The sequence below is a fragment of the Solea senegalensis genome, linkage group LG8, assembly GCF_019176455.1.
Source record: "Solea senegalensis isolate Sse05_10M linkage group LG8, IFAPA_SoseM_1, whole genome shotgun sequence".
NCBI lineage: Eukaryota > Metazoa > Chordata > Actinopteri > Pleuronectiformes > Soleidae > Solea > Solea senegalensis.
This window is the reverse complement of record NC_058028.1, coordinates 16,848,408-16,867,527: the sequence shown is the minus strand read 5'-3', so window position 1 is coordinate 16,867,527 and position 19,120 is coordinate 16,848,408. Positions and strand designations below refer to the sequence as shown.

At 38.9% G+C, this 19,120-nt stretch overlaps 1 protein-coding gene across 3 annotated transcripts in view; it reads right to left on the bottom strand.

Moving 5' to 3' along the window:
- The window catches only part of LOC122773632 (SPHK1 interactor, AKAP domain containing), an 80,560-nt gene extending 74,943 nt beyond the window's left edge, over positions 1-5,617 (bottom strand). For all 3 annotated transcript variants that reach the window (XM_044032438.1, XM_044032437.1, XM_044032440.1), the window contains exon 1: positions 5,484-5,617. The gene's annotated coding sequence lies outside the window, so the exon portion shown is untranslated. The remainder of the gene's footprint in view (positions 1-5,483) is intronic.
- Positions 5,618-19,120: the final 13,503 nt, after the last annotated feature.

The following is a 19,120-nucleotide window of genomic DNA, read 5'->3' as shown; positions in this document are numbered from 1 at the left end:
CTATAATCCATTAATCTAGGACACTTGTGAGAGCCTCAATCATGTCTCTCTCTCACTGTCATTCGACAAACGGAGCTAATCACTCAGTGCAGAAGAGAAGAATCAGAAATCTCGGCTTACATTTTAAAGAAATAGTGTCATACTCTCTGACAGACAACCAGGAGAGTAGACAATTGACCAGAGGACATGAAGCAGGTCCTCTACAAACCAACAGCACAGTTTTTGCTGGCTGGATGGATAAATGAAGGTATTGTGTCCGCTCGTCCGGAGGAGACGAACACACACAGACACACACTTTAGTGCAGAACAAAGCAGGTGAATGTCACTGTTTGTCAGAATATTAACATAAATATGCAATGGCCATGGCAACAGCGAGTTCCCCCGGTGCCATACTCTATGTGATAGATAGGAAGATGTATATATGTATATTGAGACTTGACTTGGACCTGCAAAAAATGACTCACCTCTGAGTCCTGAGAGAATGAGAATAAAATGATGTACAAAAGACTGATGTCTACACACTGACTATACCAGGTGGGTGTAGCTGGGAATTTAATTTGCTGATAATCAATATGGACAGAAATCTGTTGTTTATCCTTCACTAATAATTATAAATCAATAAATCTGTGATTATAAATCAAAATGAATCTGCATTTGTTTTCTTGTGCATCACACTTGTCAACAGATGGAGTTTTGAAACAATTGAGCTAACCTGTGTATGTGACTGACAATTACACTGACGTAGGGAGCTACTTTCCCCATATTGGCTTGCTCCATTCTTGCTTGTGTTAGTTTCTGCATTGTGAAGCTCCATTTAACATAGAGTATCTAGTAGCTTGGCTCACTTCATTTTCCATCACTGTTTCACACATACCCTCCAGTTCCTGCTTCATTATTGCATACCATGTTTGACTTATGCTGACATTACTGCTGCCCAATAATTGTCAATCTAAACACAATTAAGGCCCCTGCCTCATTGGCATGCCTGGACTTGTATCCTGTTTACTCCACACTTTCCAATCAGATGCACTCTGGAGGAAGTTGTCAAACTGCTGCTTACACTGGTAAGCTCCTCGTCACAGTCCAGACAAGCTTCCTGCACAGCCCTGGTCCCCTCTGTGTGCCACTGTGTCCCCAGGCACACACGCACGCACGCACGCACACACGCACAGAAAAACACACATATGCTGCTGACACACAAGTGACAATGCCAAAACATGCCTTCCAACCATAGGTGGTCAGATGATAGATGGGCCTGTGAGGGACTTTTTCCACCTCTGAACACTTTTATTCTAAACTGTGAAAAAAATACACACTGGTCACATCCAGTCAACACAACTGCTTTTAAAAAAAAAGAAGAAAAAAAACACACCAACCTCACACAATAAAGGTGACATATGACATGAACAACATTTTCTCTTGCACTATAGAAATTTTGGTTAAATTCAATAAGTGTCAGTCATAATATGAAATCTTATTTGATCTGGACAGTGGGCAAGTAGATTAACCGATACAAAATCAGAAAATCAATACAGTACTCTGGGCTTCAGTAAACCTTACATCTAAAACCAAATTCAGAGAGAAATGTGTTCCAAAAAATCAATATGGCTGTCAAAGGATTAGTCTGAGCTGCTATGGCTCCTGTGTGCTATGTCAATATGAAAGCTACATTTAAGGCCCTGGTATACTTCTGCACACATGCCACGTGTGCGTCGCATATTGCGGACCCTGGTATGCTCGTTTTTTCAGGTTCCTGTAGTATCTATTTTATTTTATTTTATTTTATTTTATATATACACACATATATATATATATATATATATATATATATTTATTTTTTAATTATTATTTTATTATTATTATTCTATTGTGTGATTTTTATTCCTTTTGTACTGTGTGTCTTGGACCTCGAGTCTGAAAATAAAGCTTATCTATCTATCTATCTGACTTTACAAGTCTGGAAGCAGGGAATAGGACGCATTCATACCAAAGAAGAAGAGAATGATGCTACAGCTCCCTCAGACACGTCTGAGTAGCGAATAGCTCATCAGCTGAGAGGTTCGTCGGGTTTCGCTTATACTCCACCTACCGGTAGGGCGGACATTAAATTTGCACATGCGCTGTCCACGCACACCCATGATTAACATTGTGATATTCATACATTTACTTTTAAAAAGTGGCATGTTTCAATTTCATTTGTATAGATTTTGTTACTGAATTTGACGGTGTCAACTCTCAGTAATTAAAAAAATGTAAATGAGATTTTATTTTTTGGAAAACTATGTAAATAAAAATTGAGTCTAAAGGAATAAATGTCAATGAAGCCATCATAAGGTGTCTAACCAGTACATTTATATATATATATATATATATATATATACATATATATATACACACTATAAATATATATATATACATATATATACACTATATATATATATATATATATATATATATATATATATATATATATATATATATATATATATATATATATATATATAAAAAAAGACAAGCTAACTTCATGCGCAGCTATTTTTCAGTATAGCACTGTAGTAGTACACACATGATCCAACAGCACCTCATAACCATATAAACACAAACTAACAAACTATTTACACCATGACAGAAAAGAATCCAAGCTTGGCCTTTGTACTGGTCCAGCAAAGTCTAAAAATAAACATGTGAATGGAGCCCTAATACGTTTTGTGCTACACCGATAGTGACTTTTTACTGCCACAAGCATGAATAATTTAATAAACTGCACATTCCCACTCCTGGTGTCAAGGCGTGTGCAGGAGAAAAAGAGACAGTGATAAATAACCAGAAAGAAAAGTGAGAGAGAAATCAGATGAGAGCTTCATAATGACACAAAAACAGTCAGAGACAAAGCAGGACAGAGATGAAAAGACTCCAAAGAACAAAGATTGTTGTGCACTCTCGCCATTATCCTCCAGTGCTGAGAACAATGCAAGAGAGCGGCACATGAGCAGCGATTGGCCAGAGGGTGGACTTGTGATGTAAGATGCCATTGTTTCCTCACTATTATCAACTCATTGTTCCCGAGATCCACGGGGGACATTTCATGCATTATGCGGTAAAGCAGCATATTATTGGCCTACTTTGTAATTTCCCTATACTCTATAATTGAGTCAAAGCTTTAATTAGGTTCCTGCACATTAGTCGTGGCTCCAGTCTTTACATGTGGAAGCTTTTGTGAGAATGTCGTCTTTGATAATGTGCAGTTGACGGCGTGGCTCATATACAAAACCACGGAGCTTAGTCATCTGGGTAATCAATACCACATATTTTGTACTATTTAGTGCATATCTGTGTACCTTTTTAAAAACCTATTTCAATATTTCATCACTGAGGAAGGGACATGCACCTTGAGCATCTTAATATATGGAGATGTGTCACTGATTAATAAAGCGGCTACAGCATAAACAATATTTTAACAATTAAAATGTTTAACTGTTTTTACTTGGGAAAAAAAAAAATCTTATTTCCTCCTTTGAAGCTGCTGGAAGCAAACTGAACCGCCTTATACTAATCCCGTTAGCTCCACCATAATTCCTCCTTGTGTTAAACAGTTAGAGCAGGCGTCAGCCATACAAACATCCAGTTCACTACGTTAAAGAAATACACACTGCAAAGGTCACTGAAAACAGCAGGCATACTGTATGCTGTGTCTCATTCACACACATGTCTATATATGTGTATAATACACTAATCACCATGGAAAACTGCACTTCACTGCATATGTTAGAAATCATTTTTGCTGGAAAACACACACTGATGGACATCAGTCAAACTGTGGCTTGGGCACAAATTAAACACAAGATAACATTTCTTCAGCAGTGTGGCTACAGAAGAGTGTGCTGTGTGGTATTAAAGAGCACTTTGACAAAACTTCAAGAATGAACACATACTGCAAGAAGTACATAGGACAGGTCATGTGACAAAAAGCACGTGACTATACGCACTCCACATCCATCCGGTTCGAGGGTCGATGACTATCCTTGATGACTACTTCTTCTGTTGTGGAAATGTTTCTGTGGGCGGGGCTTAGTAATTTAAGTTTAGCACTGTCCACGTGCACCCAACGCACTCTTTGCGCTGGGCCGCACACGCAGCCTGCGCGTTGATGACACAATTCACACCAAGTGTGCGGTGTATAAGCATGCTAAGTATACGAGGGCCCTAACTCAGAGCCAATGTCAAAATACGATCAGTGTTTAAATGTGAAACTAAGGGGCCTTCCGACAAGATTTCTGGAAAGATACTTGATCTTACATATTTGTTCTAAGATGCATAGCTGAGAACTACAGGTAAAAAAGCACTCCTTGGGTCCTGCTGCTCAAATATGTGCATGAAATATAAAGTAATTACACTCTAGGTATAGAGGAGAACACACAAGTGTCTTTTTATGAAAACAAGTGCCACGCATATGTTTGCTGCCACATATTCATCAGTTTGAAGCAGAGACAGGAGGTGGGAGATACAGCGTGAAAGATATAAAGTGTGACTGATGATGTGACGCTGTGGCAACAAACTTAACTTGGCACTTTGCTATGGTAGAAGCCACTTAACTGTTTCATGACATGACAAGCTGCCAAAAAAGCCCAAATACACTCACCACGTTAGGTACACAGAACAGCTACTAAAGAGGCAGGAACAGCAGCCAGTGTGGCCTTCTGCTGCTGTAGCCCATATGATTCAAGCTTCAATGTATTTTGGATTCAGAGATGGTCGTCTGCATACTTTTGTTGGAACAAATATTTATTTGAGTTACTTTTACAAGTTACTTTCTGAAATACTCAGACCAGCCCATTCGGCATTAACTACTATGTCAAGTCACTTACATCACCCATCTTCCCCATTATTTTACTCAGTTTGAACTTCAACAGGTCGTGTTATCCATGTTACATTACATTATATTACATGTCATTTAGCAGACACTTTTATCCAAAGCGACTTACAATTGAATTGAGTACAACCTGCCAGGGGTGGAGTTGAACTTGCGACCATGAAGTCTTTGCACACAGGTTCTTAACCACTGAGCCACTCCACCCCATATCTACTTCCATGTGATTGGCTGATTAGTTAGCAATAACAAGCAGTTGAACGTGTGTGCCTAAGAAAGTGGCGAGTGTGTAACAAGACATTTTATACAATAAGGTGTGAATGGAAACCATGTGGGACCATGAGGTTTAGTTTAACATAAGCCAACAGAAGGCTGTTGTCAATGAAGTCATGCTGAACTGTGTTTGCCTGGATATTTCAAATTAAACCGCTGGTGTGCACGGAGCCACTGTTGCATGAAGAAACAAGTATTACAGCATTGTTCTCAGAGACCTTTGATTCACACACCTATATAAAAGGCGCATGGATCCACCCACCGTCCACATATTGTAGACATCAACAGAGGAGGTACATCAAACAGCAATAGGTATTATTACAACATGGCCAAAAGCACTCACCACACTCAGGAGGGTCGATCACATTGCTTTTGTAAAGAGGCCAGACTGCTCTCTCTCTCTCTCTTTGTAAATAGTTTGTTTTTTTAGTCCTTGCTCTCCCGCTGCTTCTATCACTTCAGCCTCTCACTGAGGCTCAGGATTGTTTTGTGTGCATGTGTGTGACTGTGTGTACACGCATGTATGTGTGTCTTAGTGTCCCTAATCCCTGCTGAGTAGAGTGGGTGCTAGGCAGCAAATGTTCACTGGAGAGTTGGACTCACAACAGGAGGTGGATTGGGATTTGTTATGTGGTGGGGACCTGTTTTTTAACAGTGGCTGCTAGGGTCGTGATTGCAAGTCAGCATTACAGAAGGTACTCTAGGTCATTTACATAAAGAATTATGCAATATTAGTCTATAATTAATGTATAACTGTATTACCCACAATCAACATATCGGCAATGTCTGTTGGTGGCTTTATTTCTTGTTTTTTTTATTACATCTTTTTGGTTATTACACTAGGTTGTTGTGCTATTAGTGGGCCCTTTCAAACCTTGAGTCTGTAGTCTACAGGTTCTTGGGCAAAACACTTAACCCTGCATTGGCTGGTAGCTGTGCATGCAGTGTGTGAACAGTGTGCATACAGCTGCACTGTATGAGTGGGTGTGGAAAAACTGTAGTGTGTGGCAGTGTGAGTGCTCATCGAAACTACAAAAGAGATTATGCAAAAAACAGCCCATTCACCAAGTTCATTTGAATAACACATTTTAAATATACCAGAGTCTGTTCCTGCCTCATGGTATTAATTTGTGCCCATGACCTCAAATAACCTTTTTCCCCTGTTTAAGCCCACATTTCTATTTGGAGGACCAAATTGAATCTGTGCCTAGTAGCAGGTCGGTCACAAACTGCAATTTAGAATTTAACTGATTGAGAATTTATTTATCAATTAACCCACATTATATTTTTCTTGTTTGTGTCATTTCTCTGGATCTCAAATGCTGGCCGTGTTGACGTTTTGCAACCAGAAGTTGAGAGGCGTTACCTGCAGCGAGGCTCCTATTGGATTACCAATTTCATTTCATCATGTATTTTCCTCTTCCTCTTTCCATCATTTACAAAACTGACATTCTGTTCTGTTGAAGACCTGACTCTAGCGGTTGAGACCATTAACTCCTCTGGAAATGTTTACTACTAAGTAGACATAGAACTTATGACTTAGGAGCAGGGGTGAAGTCTATGTGGTAAATGTAATGTAATGGTACGCACCCAGGTATATAGCCGTATAACCACTTAAATGAGAGCATTGATACTCATCAACTACGCTTTTTGACAGAAATTGCACTTACGAAATTTGTTTTTGCAAATACAAAGCAGAGAGGACTATTTTTTTTAAAAAATGTGTAGGTTATTGCACCACTGGTCTAGAAACCCATGCTGCTTTGAGTGTGTGTATTTTTTTGTATGTTTTATGTGACTGGGGAAAAGAGGTCTGGTCTCGACATGGCTGACTATTGCACTTTACTGTCCCTACACGCAAATGCATCACAGTTACAAACACAGACGCAAGGGAAAATGAAAAGGAAGCAAGCAACACTTTTGAGTGCTTTCAACAGTCTGTTCCTGAATCTACAGAGATTTTAGAGCAGTGTCATTATATGTCATTATACCCACTACAGTAGACAACACTGCTTAGGAGCAAAAGTAGGCAATCAAGAGGTCAGACGTGTAAGGGGAATGAAGATGATTCATTTGTCTTCTCATTTGCCAGCGACAGTTCAATTGTATCAGACACAGATCTAATTCTCTATATGGCATCAACTTTCCAGCTCTCCAGGTTAAGCCATTCATAGCAAACACAAAATCTCTCTCACCCTCATGCACACACATATACACACATGAGTGTGCACCTTGAGCATTTAAGTAGATTAATGGACCACAAGATGAGCTTCTAACAGGACTAGTCCTTGACACAGACAGCAGAGCAGGACAACAAGCCAAAGCCTTGACAAGGTGCCAAATTTAGTCTTGTGACTAAATGCCTAACCTGTCTGGATAAACAAACAGTCTTTTAGGTGTCTTTGAATAAAGCGTTTCACTTTCCCAGCACAACAAATAGAGCATACATTTGCAGAAACTGAAGGCTGATTAAGCATAAGCACGCAAGCATCTGAAGTTCACACTTCGTATCATGTGTGCTTAGTTAGCCTTTGAACAACTGGACAGCTGCTGCTTCATTTTTCTGATTCATGAATCAAAATAAATAAATGAAGCTTAGCCTTTTGCTCAGTTGTTAAGCATTACAAGAATAAAGGTGCAACACAACAAAAGTTTCCTTTTATGATTGCTGTCAGAGAAATGGTATTTTGAAGACACATACTTTAAGAATAATTATTTTATATTTCGTAAGGAAATGTATCACTAAATGACAATTTGCCCAAATGGAGATAGAGTGTATGAATAACAGCAATGGAAACGATGGATTTTGTCTGGTTTATTTATGGCATCTTCTATAGAACTTGAAAAAAAGACTCAGGTCGTTGTCCCTGAATGAAATAATGGGTTTGCAAAAGTTTGATCTAAAACTTAATTTCTTAAGACACTTTTATACATGGAGGAAAAATACTCTAGCCCAAATCAGGCATTTTTATTTTTTTTTACAAAACAGATACAAAAAAAAACATTATTTCAACAAGGAGTATTTTGTACTAATGAGCCACCAGTCTCTGTTCACCAATTATGCAAATTCAGTATAATACATAGAATATAGAATGCTGTAAGGCACAACTAACTTCTTTTTGTTTACATATTGTGCTGAATAAGTACTAATACCCAACTTTTCATAAAGATATCCATCACTTCTTTAGGGATTTACATAAACCCCTAAGATAGATTGGCTAATGTTTACATTATGTTTATCTAACAGCAGCCAGCAGAAGCTGCACACAATTCCTCTAAAGTCCTGGCTTCACTGTGTAGATGCTACTTCCCTAAAACTACAGATCATCTTTCTGAAATCTGGCTTCATCTCAAACTGCAGAGAGGCTAAAGTCAGAAAGCTGCGGGTTTCTGAAAATCAAATAAAAAGGTGAGGAAATTCTTATCTGGCAAACCACGCACACAACTGCATGTGTCAACACAAAAGGTCTCCTATCATTTTATTCAGCCTTATCTATCCAGGGCAATTAAGATCATTTTGATATATGCAATTGATCCATTTCACACCAGAGACATTCAAGTTCAAAGATGGGCTCTTTATCTCCTTTCCTTTAAAATACACACGTTTTTGTCAACCGGGGAAGAGGAAAGCGTTGAGCATAGATGCTCTCAAACCAAAACACTTCTTGACCCGAGCAAACATCTCATCTGCTGCAGCCATCGCCTGCAATGTTTATATGTTAAAGGAACCTATCAGACATCTGTCTCTCTCTGGCTGGAGAGCGAAAACACACACAACATTCACACACACACGGGTTACATTCTTCTTAGTTCACTGCATTGACTTCCATTCATTTGGACAGCCTCAAAACAAAGCCTTATCCTGAACCTAACCAAAAGCAGTCTGTGTCGAACCCTAACCTTAACACAATTCAGATCTTGGCCCTACATTTAACCAGTTCCTCAGGAATGAGGTTCTGCCTCATTAGGACCAGGTTTATGCTATAAAAAAGGTAAAAGGTACAAGTATACGCACACACAAAGAAAAGTTAGGGGTGCGTCTATGAGGAAATGTAAAGAGAGGCAGCGGGGGAAACAATCTGGAGGACAAAAAAACATGTATAAACTGGGGGAAGAGGATCAGAATCAAAACACACTAGCATATTAGCAAACGGTGAAGATGCTTTTTGAATGGCACCATTTTTCTTCATCTGTTCAACCAACTGAGGAAAACTAGCTTTTCCTATTAATTTGCCATTTTGCTTATTTCCCCAAAAAATCCTTGTTGTGCCTGCTCAATGATCAGCAGTGCATGTCCTGATTGTTTCTGGTGTTACCATTACCCTGCTCCCTGCCTAAATGTCACATTACACAATTAAACAAAGACAAATTAGACAATGGGGAGTGTGGATTCATTCATGAAAAATCTGGATTTAGATTTACCAATGTCACTGAGCAAACACTGCAGATAAGATCTGAGCATAAGACTATGGGCTAATGCAAAGACTGTGAGGTCCTTCACATGAATATGAAACAAATACAGATATATATACTGTATATCCACCAGGTTCCCTACATGAGTTTCCAGTGTTGTGTCAAACACAACAAGGCTTTCTTGCACATCTCCAAAGACACAGCACTTTAAAATGGTGATGATGATTGCTACAAAACGCAACTTGAACTTGCTCAATTATTCGATAATGTGTGGAGGTCCTTATGTGCAGTTGGTGACCTTTTAATTTCAGCACCTGTCCTTCCAAATGTGTGTGAACCTCACTGTGAGGGTTTCTCCACATCATCTTGCTCTTCTCCTGCAGTGATGTAATGGCAATGGATTTGGCAGATTAGCACCTTCCCACTGGTTTTCTGGGTGTGCCCAACACCTACTATTCACACAATGGTAGTGGACTGATGCAAAGAAATGCGTTTCCCCTATATCAGCTATGTTGGGCTAAAGCTCGACTTGTATCACCTTCTCTTTCTCTACACTGAAAAGCCAGTGGAAGTCACAAGTGCAACAACAAGGACATGAACCCACATCATCTTGCAGACTGCCCGTTGTGTGTGATGGAGCACCAATCGGGAGCACTGCAGCCCAAGACTGAAACTGGGTCTCCGCAATGGCAGGTGACTGCTTTTTTTATCCGTGCTCTAATCAAGCACTTGCGCAGTCTACACTACATTTTAGGACAGCAGGCAAAAGGTTTGATGGACGTATTCTTGGTTGGATGCTTCATGATAATATAAGGGGATATAATGTAAAATATGTATGCTGGCCATCAACACTGTACTGTAATTTTTTATAAACATTGAATTTATCACTTCAATTGCCACGTGTTAGCAATGGGCAGAGATTGAAAGTCAAGGTGTGTGAGTAACTGCGGTGTCGCATCAGCTGAGAAATATCACATGGTGATCCAGGAGAAAATGTTGCACCTTCATATCTATCATCAAATTCCCCTCCATTGTCAGCCCTCAATATTTGAATGCATCTCCAACACAGATGCTCATTTTTCTTCTCCTCTGGTTGAGAAGCACAAGGGGAAGTGAGACTTTTTAACTTTGGTAATGTTCAACACATCGCAACAGACTAAAAAAAGTGTTTGAGGGCTCAAGTGACAATAAAATTGTAAATAAACTGGCTGTACCATTATCAGTTTTTCAAATTGAACATGTCTCCTTGTGGCCCCACTGAAAAAGCTACAGACACAGAAAGAAATGCCACCGGAGACGGAAGTCAAAGAGCAAAAGGAGAGGATAATTAAGAATCAAGTGAGTGAGTCACAGCAGCATCTCTGAAACCAGGTGTGACAAAATATTTATACAGACTACTAAAAGGTTTATGAAAGGAATCAGGGATTACGAGTGAGTGACAAAGAAAGGTTGTGGCCATAATTGGGGCCATCCATCATGGGACAGTTTTAGCTGTGTAGGTGTTATGTGCCACACGTGCATGTAGCCAGTGACTCTGAGTGACTGTTGATAAGACTGTCTGGATCTGGTCCAGTCTGCAACCGGCCTCTTTCCATTTACTGCTGCATAAAGCTTCAAAAGGCTGCTCATACATCCACACAGTGCACATTTCAGCATGTGTTGGGCCAGATCCAATTAATATATCCATTCAATTCCCTTTAAATCGAGACAAAATCCAGATGAGAGACTCACAGCAGTCATTGTTAGTATACAAGGTCACTGTGAACTATTGATATTGAGTCTGCAGGCATGATACCGATACATATGTGATGGGCAAACTTTGCAAACAAATAAAATTAAAGTGTGTTTTCTTTTCTTTGTAGAACCCAAAGGTCACACTGACAGGGAGGAGAAACCCACAGTTGGCTCCTTGGGGGTGGCACAGTTTGATAAATAAAACACTAAATTACAAAAGTCAAATCAATCTTTTCAACTCGGCTGAGGACAAAGCAGTGAATTCTCCTCTGCACTTTAAGCAACACTGCTTAAAGTTTTGGAGCGAGAAAAATGGAAAGAGAAAAGAAAACTGTGCTATAAACTAACCAAAATATGCAATGCAAGGTTTTATCTTTAACATCTTAATGTGCTCTCAAATACTGGCACAGAATTAAAGTGCCAGTATGTATCTTCTGTCGCTAAAAGATCATTTAGCAACATGCAAACTGATTAAAAAAAAGTGTAAGACAGTAATACCAGCCTCTTGATTCAAGAGGTTTATTGTCATTCTGCTACATTCAGAGCGATAACATAAATAACAATGAACACAGAGAGGTAATCTACAAACCTCTTGTGCATCAGAGGTTATCCTCACACATACATGCCCACTATATTCACCCAGAAAAAAAAAAAATCCTTATTCATGGAGCCTATATGTGTGCTATGCTCATGCCCGTGGGCTGCAGCAGTTCAGCGTCATAGCTGCCATGCACAGGTAAAGTAAGATGTTAGAGCTCTGCCAACAGATTCTTGCTCATTATTTCATGGCTGTGAGTTCATTTCACCATAGGACTGTGCAATATTCACAAAAGCCACATCCTACGTGTAATAACTGACAGCTGTTCTCTCCTATTCCCATGACTTTGTGCATATGCTTTGTCGAGGTTAAAAAGCTCCCGCTGCCTAGTGTGGGATTTGTTTTGGTGCATTCGACTGTACTTTGTGGCTTTCATCCAGAGACTCTCAGCTGTTTGACACAATTCCTGCATACACTCACAAGCTACTTTATTAGGTACACATCTCATTAGTCAGTCACATGGCACAGACCCAAATTCTATCTTATCTCAAGGCACTGCAAGTAAGGCAGAAGCCCAACAGCTCACACAATGAGCAAGCACCAGGCCTCAGTGGTGTGGCTGAACAATTAATCAAAATGTTCGCAATATGGCCGACTGCAATATTTATTAAAGCCGAAATGTGTGTGTCAAATTACCATTTTAGATTAAATATTGTCCCGACCACATCATATTCTACAGACTTTGTTTCTCACAGATCATCACAAATGTCCCACAGTATTCATTTTTAAACATGTTATAGTTAAATGAAATTGAGAATAATTATGTAAAAATGACCATTCCCTCTGATTTCAGTCAAAATAATCGCAATTAGATTCATTCAAAATCGTTCTGCCCTAATCAGTGGAGAGAAAACAGGAAGAAATCTGTGGCAGAACCAGACTCAAAGATGTGCAGTATCTGCCTCGAGCAGTTGGGGTGGAACAAATGGGGAGGAGAGGAGAGGTAGGGACAGAAAGGGGGAGAGAAAGAAAGAAAGAGAAAGAGGGAGGTGAGGTAGAGACAGAAGAGAGAGACCAGGAGCAGATATATAACAGTTGCCCTATGATATTGGTTTAGCCAGGACAGTGATGAATTAGTTTTGACTGTTTATATTACTACAAAGACATTAATACAAGCAGTAGCACAGCAATAATACTGATGGCAATACTACTATTGCTACTGATAATATGATTAATATGATAATAATGATCCCACAGTGTGCAAGGTGAGGACAGAGAGAGGGGACAGGAAAGAAAGACACAAACTAGGGAGAGAAAGAACATTAACTTAACTTACTAAGACATTTAGATGTGGTCAAGACAACATGCTATTGTTCAAACCAAACATCAGAATGGAGAAGAAAGATGATTCAAGTCACTTTGAATTGTTGCTGATGCCAAATGAGCTGGTCTGAATATTTCACAAACTGCCAATCTACTGGGATTTTCACCAACAACCATCGTTATAGAGTTTACAAAGAACGGTCCAACAAAAGAGTAAATATCCATAAAGTGGCACTTCTCTGAATCAAAAGTCCTAATTCAAAAAGGACAGAAATGCAGCATGCAGAGGACAAACTCCGAAAGCAAAAAAAAACACCACAGCAGATGGACAAGAGCAGCAGAAGACCACGCCTGTCGTTTTACGAGGTGTCCTTACTCCATTATGAGGATAATAGAGTAAGTAAGTAAACATTTGAAAATGTAGTAAAGTGGCGACAAACAAAATCCTCTGTGGTTACTCAAAAAGTAAACAACAGAAGGGGAAGCCAGCGGAGCATAAAGAGATGTCTGACCTTGGCAATTGCCCCGAGTTCATGTACATTTAGCGGGGATCTCCAAAGTGCAGTGATGTGTGTGTCACACCCTTGAGATGTCATAGTACATGGCAACGCACTTCATTGTGTTCCTCTGTTTAACAAGTGGTGTTTGCTGTCAATAAAGTTTCAAATCTCACACAGGAGCAAAAGTATATTTAATTTACTGACAGGCCGATTTGTAAAATGTCTTATGTGATAATGTTTTTCCATCATTTTGCCCAGTCCTTCACTGGATGTACCACTGAAAGGGATTCTTGCTCTCACATGGCTACCAATAGGGACACAAGAAAAAGCTGATTTTAGCCAAAATATAGGCCTGCATTCTCACCATTTTTTACAGCATTTCCTCACTAGAAATTAAAGTTTATGTCACTTTCCTGACAACAAAGTAAAGAATATCATAAAGAAAATCAACATTGTTACATTACAGAACACAGGCATGTTTGATCTACTATTGCCACCATCAGTATTCTATTAATTTGTGACTTAAGTATTTGATATCCTGCATTAGGATTTACATTGCTGACACAAACTTACTTAACCAGACAGCAGCACACCAGCAACTCCTGAGCTAAAGAACTTAGCCTTGTCTCTAGGCTTTGATGCTAGCTGGCAAATGAGCAGCATACAAACCTACATTTCCAGCCAGAAAAGGCTGTCTAACAACAAGATATAGCACCAACATATTCTTAAGATAATGTAGACTTAAGCAGGTGAAAATTGAATAATGATTGCATTTTTTAAGTGGCTAAAATCTGTTTCCTTAAGTGAGGGTCGACAGTCAGTGTCACAGGCCGGGTCTCATCAGTAGCGGCAAATTCATTGTTGAAAGTGTGTCAATACCTCATACCACCACACTTTAAATGTACTGAACTATCCCTTTAATAGCACACACGTTATGCGTTAAGTTTGTGTTGGGCTAAGTGTAGGATAAAAGGCACATTTGCACCTGCAGTAGCCAATAATCATAGCATCCTGTAGTTGTCGTCCACACAACATAAACAATGGGAACAAAGTGAAAACCAACTCAGCACTGCAACATATTACTGCACATGTTTGTCAACAGAGAAATACACAAACAACAAGAACAACAAGAACAACAAGAACAGCCACATGCAGAAATGGCCTCATGTGTAGCTGCTGTGCTACCTCACAAATCATACAAACACACAAAACACAACAGTATCACAATAAAAGAGCACAAGCAGCAGATACTCACTCTGTCTATGACGTGCAGGAACCTCGTGGGTGAGTAAATCCTGTGGGAGTCCAGTTTTTTTTGTTTCCAAAAGACAGTTTGAAGTCCAATCTTAGCATTTGTGTTTGTTTGTTTGTTTGTTTGTTTGTTTAAAGGGGCTGCGTGGAAACAAATATATTTCTTCCATGAAGGTGTCGAAAGCAACAAAATCTGCTGGAAACAGGAGCAGCAGGTGAGGAGATGTAACAGGAAATCACGGACAAGGCCAGGAGGCTTTAAACTACCCGCCTCCCGACAAAGAAAGCTCTGGATATTTATGTTGCCCCCTAGTGGGCATTATGGTGAATACAGTTTTTTGGCACATCCTCATTGACTTTACTCTCTGTGCTTGGAGACCATTATTTATATACAGGAAGGAAAAGTACAGTACAATTCATCATCATTATTGTTATTATTATTATTATTATTATTATTATTATTATTATTATTATTATTATTATTGTTATTATTATTATTATCATTATTGTTATTATTATTATGAATAATAATAATTATACTCATTTTATAGGAGGCTCATTAAAGGAACCTTAATTCACAGGTTTAGAGCCCTCCACTCTCTTTAAAAATCAAAATAAATCTTTTTTCTTTTTTTTTTTAATCGGCACTGGTGGCATGAATTTCCGGTCTTTTTTGCACGCTTCGTGGAGTTTGACTAAATGCAGAAAGACTGGGTACCTGGGGCTGTAACCTCAGACACAGTAATCAGTTGTGATTGCTTGTAGTGAGAGTCAATGGTAGAGTGGGGGGGGTGTTGAGGGTGATGGAGCAATCTTGTCAAGAGATGAGAAATCTGCCCTCAAGGATTTCAGGATTTCATTAACCCTTAAGTTGAGGTCTCGCCTCTCTTGCCTCTGTGTTTTCAGTCTTTCTCCTTCTGGCTCTCTCTCTCCACTGCTGTGCACCTCTCTGGCTTCCGGGCCTCTTTCTCTAACCATGTGGATGACCAACTGCACCGCTCAGCTGGACATTTTAATGGCTTTTCATGGGCTGAAGTTTGTATGGCACAGCGCATCAGCTCTTTCAACAGTCCTAATTCAATCAAATCAAATCCAATCTGCATTACTTTGTAATGCAGATTGAAGAAGCATGGATCTAAATCCAGACTGTAGAGGTAGCAACTGTCGGACAACAACAGTAATACAAAAGTAATGAAAGCACACAATCAGGCCTTGCAATTGGTGTTCTGCATGTGTCTTGTCCTCAGTATCTATCTATCTATCTATCTATCTATCTATCTATCTATCTATCTATCATGCTCTTTTGAAGAGTACCTAAAACTAGCGATTAAAATGATTCACTCCTTAAATTTACTGATGTTATAAATCAAGGGAGGATAAGTAGACTATAACTGTCCCATAAGTTCTTATTCAAACTGACTGTTATTTCTGCTTCACATTTCAAACCACGTTCATTTGTCTAAATATCTATAGGATCCATATATGTTCAGTGTGCTGCTGCTCTGAGTAAATATCTTATCACTTACATGGATTACTAGACATGATCACTTCAAGTTGATCGTTTAACTTTCAAATGGAAGTTAGATTAATTAGACATGTCAGTGATCAATCCAAGTCTGTACCACTGAATATTGTTTTAATAATGTCAATCATACTTCATGCGCTTCTGATCTGTCTTCTATGTCTTAGACCAACAATATGGTGGTTGTACTTCTACCTATAGGTGGTATAATAAGAGGTCTAATGTTAACCATAATGCGCTTGCATTAAGCAGTTTTATGCTCTTGGCTCTTTCATTGAGCCTCCTACTTATTACTGAGCCCACCAGTCATTTCATCATAAACTAGAAGCAGCACATGATTTTTCTCTATGGTCTGTCATGAAGGACGAGTGACTGACCCTTCACATGAAGCCACTGAAGATTGGAGGCATGCCGTGCACTTTAGAGTCTGATGCTGTCATGATCGAACAGCTGTGTGCATTTTAAATTTGCTTAAGTGTGTGTGTGTGTGTGTGTGTGTGAGGGGAGGATAAGAGAGAGGGGAGTGAGTGATGCCAGGAGCTCACGTCTTCCCTCTGCAGACATGCCATTTGTTCCATCAGCACCTCAATTTCTTACTCTTATCAGGACTGTATATATAGGACATAAAATATAAGCCTGGCTTCTGGTACAGTAGCTTGAGCTTTGAGTCTTCACATAAAACCTCAAAGCATTAGAAATATTAGAAATGAACAGCAGGGAGTTTTCTTTTTCTTTTTCTTTTTTTCACAAAGTTTTTAAGTGCATATGAAAGCAGTGACAGCCTGCAGATACTATGGAAGGAATAAATATATGAAACCTGTTCATTTACATTCACAACTGCACATTAGACTCAAATAATCAATATTCATATTATAATAGATTGTAATCAAATATGTTTTGCGCTCAAACATTACTTGTATCAAACGTTTCTTCCTTCATATTCTCATGTAATCGTCATTTTGAATGGATGCAGCACAAGCACAAGGATCACAAGGATCTGAAAACGCCTCTGTAAAGATCACCTGTAAGGTCAGGTGGTTAATTTGTGTATTGAGAAAACAAATACTACAAATTATTTTGGGCTCAAAAAGCATATACTAATAGGCTACATACGTATGGTGTCTACAGTTCTTTCTTAATTTAATCCAAGACAAATGGCTTTTTGAGAATCTTGGAAACATCTTAGCCGTTTTAATACTTTCCTCACTTTACACACATAGGCAAATGATAAAAGGTTATGATGTACTTGTAGTGGCAGATAAAGTTGTCTAAACTAAAAATGTAAACCCCCTGAAAACATGTCAGGAAGAAACACTATTATAATGCATCATGTCTTATAAGACTACAGTATTTGACCTTGTGAATCTGAAAATACAGAACGGGGCAAAGGAGGGGGGAAAACAAGCATGAATAAAGCTTATAGTTTATAGTTATCATGACCTGCCTCATCAAAAGTACATGGGTAATTAAACTGGAAAGCAGCTTCCCTTCCTTGCAGCATATGGAATAGGATTTATTTATTTATGATGATGGTATGAGAGTGACTGTTGCTCAGTGGTAGAGCGAGTTGCCTTGTCAAATGGACAGTTGTGGTTGTGGATTTGATTCCGGCTCCAGTGCCGATGTGTCCATTGAGCGAGACACTTGACCCCACATTGCTCCAGACGGCGTGTGAAAGACTAGAAAGGTGAGTAGAGTGAATGAATAGAGAGCATTCACAATTTGAATTGACACTGAATTGAACTGAACTGAGTGACAAAGCGTTTTTCTCACAATGTTGCCAGTGAATATCATAGATGTCGCAACACTGAATATTTCTTACATAACCAGTATGCATAATGTTTTCTTAATTACTTTGTTAGCTTAAAACTATCATTTAGCTGTCATTGGAAATCACTGAACTCAGCTAATAAATACATAAATAAAAAAGACTGGATTTGCCAAACTTTGCTGTTCTATAATCAAATCAGAACATTTGAAGAGACTCATTTCATACTGTAATAATATTTTTATAATTTATATTTTCATGCACATGAGTAAATCAAAACTCAATGTATGGTGGTTTCCCATCTTCTGTGTAATCCACAATGTTACACAGTGGGTAGAAATGTAAAAAAAAAAAAGTAAAATAGATCTTTGTATACAGACAATTTCCTGTATCTTTTATCACTTTGTCACATGGCCCTGTCAACTGGACATGCTGCTCTCTAATGTTCCCAATGTACTGAGGACATGTACATTTTCAGATGCAGGCAGGTAAATGGATATTCCCCTTCACTTCACCAGTACAGTCATGATTTGAAGACAGGCCAAAGTGCCTCCTTTGGCCTCTGAACTCTCTGGCTTTATTGTTCACTCCCGCAAGGCCTGTAATGAACACAGAGGGTTGGCAAGGAAATGTCAGAACACTGATGGGGAATTGTGATGTCATCATGGAAAAAGGTCAGGAGAAAGTAGTGGGGAAGCAAAGAATCCAATATTATTAAAAAGAGAAAGGATAGTAAGATAGAGGAGTAGAGATTCAACTCTCAATCAATGGAAAACTGAAGAGAATGTGATTGTGATCGGCATTTGTGTCTACACTAAAACAAACACAGCTGATTTTACTTTACTGTTCAATTTGCAGCTCTGGATCTTTTTTTCACGATCTGCCACAATTTTAAATAATAATATATAGAGAGTATGTAGATAAAGATGAT